Raw genomic sequence first — 10,000 nt, forward strand, 5'->3', positions numbered from 1 at the left:
AATGAGCTGACGCTTTTGCAAAGTTTGTGCTTGCTGTTTAATAATCATTTGAAATGTAGAAAACTGGCAGCTCCAGTAGTAATATAAAGATTTATCTTGAACTCTGTAATGGAAACTAGCATGTATAAACCTTAATTAAACAATTTAATAATCAATTTTAAAGGAATTATGTCTGTATGATATTACGCTATACCCACATTGGACCAGCGGTTTGGAGAATGGATGGTTCACGTGCGGGCGCCATCTTCTAGCGAGACGCAGGAATACATTCGGCACGACCGTCACAGTGCATTATGGGTATTCTCTAGCCGTTGAGCGTACATTATTGCAGTGCATTGTGAGATTGAATGAGTGCACTCGATAACATCCACTCTGGTTTTGGACGGCTGTCCCCTCATATATTACCCTATTTAAGGGTATGGGGGACGATTTGGGACCCCCCCAATGTTACGAGTGCACTGGACTCTCACTCGTCAGAGTATTAATGAGCCACATCTGCTGCTCACTTACACTGTTTGGACTCCTAGTCAATGTCTGGCCTTCGTTTAGGCAACCATAGGACTCTCTTTCTGCTTTGTTTTCAAGAATTACAGACTTACCCGTGAGAATTTCCCATGCTACAAACATCTATATCAATGGACTAAACTAAGTGGTTCATCTGTGAGAGGAACTTACCAGTTTGATTGACTTAGTTGTTTGATGAACTGATCTGTTTGGAGAATTGATCCTGTTGGCCAGCGATCTCTGTGTTCTGCGTTTCATGTGAATTATGATTGAAAGGGAATCGATACCTTCAAAGCCTTTTGTTATTATCTAATGGACTCTTAAGTTGTTAAGTGGATGTTTAATGAACTGTGTTTGTATCTTCCCTTGAATTCCCCAGCCTGCTAATGTTGGAGATCTTATTTACCTCTAAGATGAGTCTGAAGTTTATATCTGGCCTAAGAAGATTTCTTGTTTAACCTTTTGAGGCGTTCAGTGCATCATACAGACTCTATAAATTGACGACGTCTTTATTCAAATCAGATCCACATTGTGTAGATATTAGGTAACTGTAAAATTTACTCTATTCTTCTCGCACTTCACTTTACTTTCATGTCTTTCGGGAGAAGTGTTGTTAATCCGACAGATGCGATTCTCTGAATTGCGATGCAAACTAACACGGCTGCACCCATTGGGCATTATAGATCAGCTAACATGATCATTATAAAGGTTTATAATAATAATAATAATAAGGTGATACTTTATAAAATAACGGTCCCCTTAAACTCACGCTGGGGGATCAGCAATAGTTTAAACTTGCGCTCCTGTTTGAGTTCACCTGTTTATGCTCATCTGTGAATACTCACGTTCATTTACTGTAACTCCCGTCTGTAGTGAGTTACACCCAAACTATTTTTATTTAAGAGAAAATTAAAGGTCCTGTCAGATGCAGATTCGATGGTTTTATGTTGAAAAATTGCAACTTAATGTCCTATTACAATTAGCTAAATTTAGTATACTTTATTTTTAATATTAATATGAAAATATTTATAAAAATGCATGATGATCTGTGTTTAATAAAACACACTCACACACAACTTATATAATATTAAGGTAACACGATTTATAATAATAAATTTTTTATTATTGTGAGTTTTAAATTGAATAAATACTGTACTCATTTCAAAACTATACAGTAAATCCAATAGTTTCTTTATAAAAATAAAAAAACAGTAAAATATCAAATTAAAAATGTTTGCGCTTAATCAATTTAATATTCATGAGCTAAGTCTTTGTTATGCTGTGGTATCAAGACAGCACATTTCATTCACAGAGTGATGCCTATTAATCTTTCATACACACACGTTTCTCTCTACCCAGAGGCATTATGGGTATTCCTGCCAGAGTGTGATCGTGACTCAAAGCGCAGGAAGTTTGAGGAAGCACCCGGAGTGTTTGGGTCTAACCCTGTGGCTCTGCTCTGTGTGCAGTCAGTGTGTGTTGGACTATCATACGAGGTGTCTTTGCGTGTGATCTGAGGGGCTGTTCAGGCTGATTGCTGTCTCAGTGGTCTAGTGTTGCACGGCAGGGTCTCGGCAGAGCCACACACACATTCACTGAGTTGGAAATCACACAGTCTCTTAATGAGCTCACAGAGCGTGGAGGTTTTTCGACTTAAATCCTGATCTTTTATAGTTCATGAGCTGCCTGCACTCAGATCCAGACGTGCTGTTACTGTACCGTAAAGGGCTCCTGCAGTGTGCGCTTTATATACTAACACTACACACACACAGGAGCGTCACGCACCTGCCTTTTTGAGGGGGCATCAGTGGCAGTTCTGACTCACTTGGTGCTTTCGGCGAGATAAGACCAAAAGAGAAAAAGGATGAAAAAATGATTTTAGTGTAGGAATTTTTTTGCAGGTTGCATGCAAAAGGGCCTGTGTTCAAATCCTGCATGATAAACATGTGATAAATACAATAAACACACATACACACACACAAATATATGTATGTAATGTATGTATGTATGTATGTATGTATACTGAATATATATATATGAAGAGTTCAGATGCAAAAGCCTCTAAGTGCCATCTGAAATTTTCTTCTAGAATGATAATTTTTATCAAGCTCGTATATTTAAGTTCAGTAATTTCACTTAAATGACAATTCATAGGTAATTTTCATTGCCATTAAAGTGAAATTACTGAACTTAAATATACGAGCTTGATAAAAATGATCATTCTAGAAGAAAATTTCAGATGGCACTTAGAGGCTTTTGCATCTGAACTCTACATACATACATACATATATATATATATATATATATATATATATATATATATATATATATATATATATATATACACATATATATATATATATGTATATATAGTTGTTGTTTTAAATTAGATTTCATAAAACAAAAAAGTAATCTTATAAAAAAATCCGACCATGCACCGTCTGCAATGACTCCAAGAAGTGTATTTATGCATTTATTCAGTTATTTATTTATTTGTTTGTTTATAAAAATTGCTGTATTGTTAATATTATTTTTTTACAAATTATTATTATTAATTATTATATCATAATTATTAATTATAATTTTACATTATTAATGTTGTTGTTTTTATTATTATATTTTTTTTTTTATGTAATCCATAATACAAAACAAAAAATATCTAAAGAAAAAATCCAACTACTCACCATCTGCACAGTTTCAGTATTTGTTTTTAAACCTGTGCATTTTTTGTTTTATGAAAAAGAGTCTTGTATGATCTCTACTTTTCTGCATTTGTGTTGCAAGAACATCATGAAGCTTAAAATAGGGGTGTTGCAATAAATAACATAACAAGACGCCTCATGTCCTTTGAGTGCATGTTAATTTATTCAACTAATACCTGAAACCAAAAGTAGGTTGACAGTAAAATGTAGCTTAAATGATGCCTTTATTTTTATGCACTAAATACAGTATGCTCCATTTAAATGGCCACTGTGCAGAGTTATATCAGCACAGATGATGACTGGCTACACTGGATTGCAGGTGGTTAGTGAATTAGATGTTACGGTTTTCACTGAAATGTTGCATGCAAAAGGGGTGCAATGGTGAACCCAACCCTTTAGTGAATTCATTCAGGTTTTTTTTTTTTTTTTTTTTTTTTTTGGTAGATGTGTGATCAAATCCCCCATTAAATCAGAATTACTTGAGTATAAATGAGAATCCCACAAACAGCTGCCGTAAAACGCAGGCCAGCGAGAGATCAGCTGGCAGATGCTGGACGATCTCCTACAAACAAGAGATTTATCTGATAAGAGGGGCAATTTAACACAACTTTGCTGATTTGCGAATGTTCTCTCCTCCCTGTCCAGTATCATCAATAGAGGTGCCAGCGCAGAGGCTCTAAATAACAGGCTGCTGATTTTCCGAACGGAGGAAGGGAGGGAAGGCCTCTGTCCTTCTGAAAGATCGAGGTGGTGTAAAAGCGCTAACCTCACGGCACTGTAATTGGGTCTGGACATCAGTCACAGGAATGTTCTTAAGGGGACAGGCGGTACAGAGCTTGTATATGTGCTATTGTTTATTACAGCACTTGTTCTCTGTCAAAGTGCTTTTTTGGATTCAGTCGCAATTTATCGTCCATGAAACCCCCGAGAGCTGCACACCCAAAGGAGAATGCTGTTGCTCAGAGGTTTCCTAGTGCAGGAAACCTAAAGAAATTTCGCGTGAAAATTAAAATCCTGTCGTCATTTACACACCTTCATGTCCTTTCAAACCTGTATGACTCTGTCCTTCATGGATCACTGAAATAAGCTTATTTATCCATATAACATAAATAAATGGGAACTTGTCAAGCTTCAAAAAAGTGTATCTCAATTGTTCACTTTAGACATTCTACTAACTATAAGTAACTTTGCAACTTAATGTCAACTAGCAGTCATTATAGTATTAGTAGACTGTTTGCTTAAAGGAACACGCCGACTTTTTGGGACTTTAGCTTATTCACCGTATCCCCCAGAGTTAGATAAGTCCATACATACCCTTTTCATCTCCGTGCGTGCCGTAACTCTGTCTGAAGCACCCACCGCTAGCCTAGCTTAGCGCAAAGACTGGAGGTAAACGGCTCCAGCTAGCATACCGCTCCCAATAAGAGACAAAATAACGCCAACATTTTCCTATTTACATGTTGTGATTTGTATAGTCACAGCGTGTACAAATAACAAGATCACATGAGACACAGCCATCTTCTAACCGTATGCATACTGGGAACTATATTCTCAGAAGGCGAAGCACTGATACTTGGGCAGAGTGATTTGCTCACAGCGCCTGAGAAGCCCCGTGGTGAGGAGCAGAGAGTTCGCTCAGAGTAGGAGTAAATCACTCTGCAGAAGTATCAGTGCTTCGCCTTCTGAGAATATAGTTCCCAGTATGCATACGGTTAGAAGATGGCTGTGTCTCATGTGATCTTGTTATTTGTACACGCTGTGACTATACAAATCACAACATGTAAATAGGAAAATGTTGCCATTATTTTGTCTCTTATTGGGAGCGGTATGCTAGCTGGAGCCGTTTACCTCCAGTCTTTGTGCTAAGCTAGGCTAGCGGTGGGTGCGTCAGACAGAGTTACGGCACGCACGGAGATGAAAAGGGTATGTATGGACTTATCTAACTCTGGGGGATACAGTGAATAAGCTAAAGTCACAAGAAGTCGGCGTGTTCCTTTAATATCTGCTAACACTTTATTTTGATGAACAGACATTCTACTGACTCTAAGTAACTTTGCAAGAACATTTCAGCTATTAACCCTAACAGTTTACTAATACTCTAATGAGAGTTAGGTGACATGTAGTTGCAAAGTTACTTATAGCAAAGGCTTTAGATATAGAAAGCACTCAGATTATTATGAATGGAAGAAAGTGTAATGTGGAAAAGTCCCATCTTCTAAATAAAAGAGCCAAGTGCCAATTGAAAAAGTCATTGCGTCACTGTTGCTGCATTATGCGTAGACGCCACATTCCACTGTTCCAGACACGTCGGCGCTCCCGCATTTTTTTTATCTGGGTTTCTTGAGCATCAAATTAGCATAGTAGAATGATTTCTGAAGGATCATGTGACACTGAAGACTGGAGTAATGATGCTGAGAATTCAGCTTTGATCACAGGAATAAATTACGTTACAATACATTAAAATACGAAACAGTTACTTTAAATTGTAATAATATTTCACAATATTACTGTTTTTATAAAACCATTTTAAAATCTTGCCGACCCCAAACCTTTGAAATGTGTAGTTATGACTTTTTTTTGACTGCAGATTGTGGTATCTGAGCAGATTGTTGAGATCTGTTGAATCTGCAGAAGTCTTTTTCTCAGGAGAAATATATGAGCAGGAGATGTTGACGTTATTGTGAGCAAAACCCACATGGGATCTTAAGTCATGATGACCTCGAGGTTGAGATCCTACTGTGATCAAATCCAAGAGACATTCGAGGTCTCCTGATGTCCATTTATTCTCATGGCTTTGTAGGAAAAACAACTGAGATAATTATATTTTTCTTTCCTGTGTGCAGAATTGAAAGAAATAAAGTTGAAGAGAGTGAGAGAAAAATAGGAATGTACAGGTAGTGCAAAATTGAGCTCTGTCCAGCATAAAAGAGCTTTTTGCTGTATTCATGGCATGATCCCGTGGCCACATTGTGGCTTGGGAAATTACAAGAGGGCATATTTCACTATTCCAATTTCTGTCTCCATGAATGACTGCACACATGAGAGCGCGAGTGTGTCTGCGAGCGTGTCAGAGTGTGTTTGAATGTGTGAGCCTTCAGCCAGCACCATTCCCAGAATGCAGGTAACCTTGGCAACTAATCCTATTTACAGAGTATTGGATTCATTATTCAAGCATTTGGTCCCCATGATAAATAAATCTAATCTTCATTTCTAAGTGACATTTGAGAGCTTTAAATTCTAATAGGCGCTTGAAGACGTCGACAAAAAATACTTGTGTTCTGATAAACAACCTTAACATGACACGACTTTTTGTACGTTTTCGGCCTGTTTCAATCCGAACTCAAAAGCGAACTCTTTCTGGGTTAGTACATTGAGTATTACAGTCAAAATGTACAAAATGGTTATCAGGAGTGAGCTATTTCAAAAGTGATCCATCTAATTTATGTAAATTACACACTAAAATAACACTGACACTACACTACCTGGTGGTTATTTTGCAAATATGTCTCACGTTTGACCTTACCTCTGTGGTAAGGGAAATTCTGGCTTACCCACCCGGTACTTGACCATCTTTTAATGCTGAAATATAGTAGATAAATGGTGGAAGAAAAGTTTGCAAAATACTTGAATGTTGACATTTAAAAACCCAATTCTTACTCCACCAACAGACGCTTCATCGGGTTTTATTGGATCAGTGTGTTACCCCTGTCGGAGTCTGTTGGCGTCTGTCGGAGCTTGTTTTTCTGATTGAACATGTTGAATTAGAATGCCTGAGAATTGACGCGCTGTAATCTGGAGACTGTCGCCGCTGGTCTGCGTCTGTCGGTGCAGTGTGAATTGCCCTTAACAAGGTATTGTAAAAGCAAGACATTGCGATATCAACATTGATTCGATTTGCAAAATTCACCTCAACCATAACATAGATGAATTCACCCTTGCCAATCATGGCCTCCTAATAATCCCCTTACAATTATTTGGCTCTATCACTCTCTCTCCTCCCCACCTGTAGTTGGCGTGTGGTGAGCAACTGGCACCGTTATACTGTGGCTGCCAACGCATGTGGTAGTGGTTGAGGAGAGATTCCCTGATATGATTGTAAGCGCTTTGGGTCGGGTGTACAGTAGTACATATGAAAGCACTATATAAATGCCTCATTCATTCATTCATTCATACTGTTTATTGCAAAAGATAAATAGATTTACGATAGACTACAGGTTTAAACTGAATTTTCACCTTTTTTTTTTTTTGTTTAGCTTGCAAAAATAGACTTCAGTGACCAGAAGTCATTCATTTTCACTGCTGCAATTTATGTACAAACCCATTCCCCTCAATAATGTTCATTTTTATCTGTCTTTACCAACAATAAATCAAATTTATAATCAGAATTTTCAAATCTATGGCCGTTTAGCAGAACATTTCATCTTTGTTGATCCTGGAACAACATTACAATCAACCAATCAGATTTGAGGGACAAGTTTACAGTTTATGTCAAAGTTAGGAGTTAGGAGTTAGGGGCTTCTACATCAGTGTTATTCATCTATCATTTCCCTCTGATTTTAGGGATAATTTATGGGTAGGGTTAGGTTTAGGAGTAGGGATATGGTTAGGATTAAATTTTCGAACAGGAAAATATGTTGACCCAGGAACATGTTTAACTTTGTGCAACTGGTCCTACTCAACCAGCTCTGTACGGGATTCGAACCGTGTTCTCCGCCGTGGGAGGCGGGCGTGCTAACAAGGACGCTAAAGACCACAGCCGCTAGCATGTCTCTTGAGGTCAGGGGAATGAGGTTTACACGCACAGCTCTAACTGGCCTACGTCCATTACACTCACCCACCTCAACCTCACTCCCATCCGGGTCACGGCACCAAATGTAACCGGTCCTTGACCCGCTCTGAGTGAGATTCAAACCAGGGTCGCCGGCGTGGGAGGCACACGTGCTAACAAGGATGCTTAAGGGGTCACTAGTGTGCCTCTTGAAATCTAGTAATGCCTGAAGTAATGCCTATAGCGACCAACAGTACATTGACCTTCTGACTTCCAGCGAATAAAATCACTGTCAGTGTGAACAACCCATCAAAACTCAACAAATATCAAGTATATATTTGGGCTTCTCAATGTGTCGTATTCGGTCAGCTCGTTTGATTCAGACACACTGTCTCGCTAGTGCCTCCACGGAGCTGCGTGTTCATTCTTGCTGTCTTGTGAGAGTAGGTCGTTGACAGCATGAGAGACAGAACATAATGCATCTCTGTCTCAGACAATAGCAGTCACTGTCTCTGAATGTGTGTGTGTTCGGGAAGGGGAGTTGGATGACACCCAATGGGAGGAACTTGCTGCTGTTCTCTGATGTGAAGACTAACTGTGTGTTCAGTGTGTCATACAGAGACTGCATAAACCTGAGGCCTTCATTTATTCTCTCTCATCCGCACGGCAATCGCTTTCTCGCCTTCACACCAGCATGCTCATATTCTCACATTTATAGACAAGAACACAAATAAACACAAACATCTCTCATGAACACAACAGCACTCACTCAAATTCTCACATATTCAGTGCGCTGGGCAGCCTGGATGTTAAAAATGATGGTTCTGGGCTGGCACTGACAGCAGGAACAAGTCTGTAGGCTATATACCATAAAACAGCAATTTAATTATTGTTATCGCTCCAATAGCTGTTCTTTAATCATGATAAGAAAACAATACAGTATCTTAACCTAAAATCTTTATGATGATAAAATGTGAAGGTTGAGTCAGGGACGTAGCATGCATTGCAAGTGCTTTTAGAAAGTTTTTAGAACGTTTGGTTCATTTTTTGATGGATAATCGTAATATTATAAGAGTTTTTTTTTTTTTTTTTTTTTTTGTAGCTGCAGTCCTAATTATTAATTTGCACAAAACAATGACTTTAAGAGCATGCAGAAGCATCCTGCAGTGAAATAACTGACAAAAGCAGTAAATAAGTTAATTTAATGTACATAGTAAATTTTATAGTATAGTATAGTATAGTAGTAAACTTAAAGCACATTTAAAAACATCAAAGCTGAACAGAAATAAGAATGAAATACATTCAAATATAAAACAATATATAGAATATTTAAAACGCCTGTGAGTAAAGATACATTTTCAGCCTAGTTTTAAAAGTCAAGTTTCAGATGATTCCATAAACAAGGGGTGGCAACCGAAAAGGCTCTATCACCCTTAGTTTTTAGACGTGATCGTGGGACGTACAATAATGCCATGTCAGAAGATCCTAAAGGTCTACTACTGTAGATGTATAAGAAGATCTTTAAGATAAGATGAAGCTTGGTCATAAGGAGCTTTAAAAACAAACTACAAAATCTTAACTTGGATCCTAAAAGGGACAGCTAAAATTGGGATGACATGATCATATTTCTTTGCCCTATAGTCAACAGCTGAAAGTGTGAATGAGGAATACCAAAAAAATGGAATTACAATAGTCTAGATGTGAGGTAATTTAACCTTCTCCAATTCTTGGAAAGACAAAAATGTTTTAAGTTTAGAATTAATTTGTTATTGATAAAACTATTCTTAACAACAGAATTAATTTGTTATTGATAAAACTATTCTTAACAACAGAATTAATTTGCTTGGTTTAAGCAAAATTTTGAGTCCAGAATGACATCAAGGTTTCTGACTAATTCTAATTGAAGGGAAAAGATTACCGAGCTTGTTGATTATACTGCCTCTCAATTACGGGGGACCAAATATAATTATTTCAGTTTTGTCTTTATTAAGTTGGAGAAAGTTATTTGACAACCACCTAGGGATGC

At 37.7% G+C, this 10,000-nt stretch overlaps 1 protein-coding gene across 1 annotated transcript in view; it reads left to right on the forward strand.

Moving 5' to 3' along the window:
• LOC307153427 (RALY RNA binding protein like) overlaps window positions 1–10,000 on the forward strand; it is a gene marked incomplete at its 5' end in the record, with an annotated part of 163,940 nt that overhangs the window by 95,686 nt on the left and 58,254 nt on the right. The window lies entirely within an intron of this gene.

This window comes from Squalius cephalus (assembly GCF_949319135.1).
Source record: "Squalius cephalus genome assembly, chromosome: 25".
NCBI lineage: Eukaryota > Metazoa > Chordata > Actinopteri > Cypriniformes > Leuciscidae > Squalius > Squalius cephalus.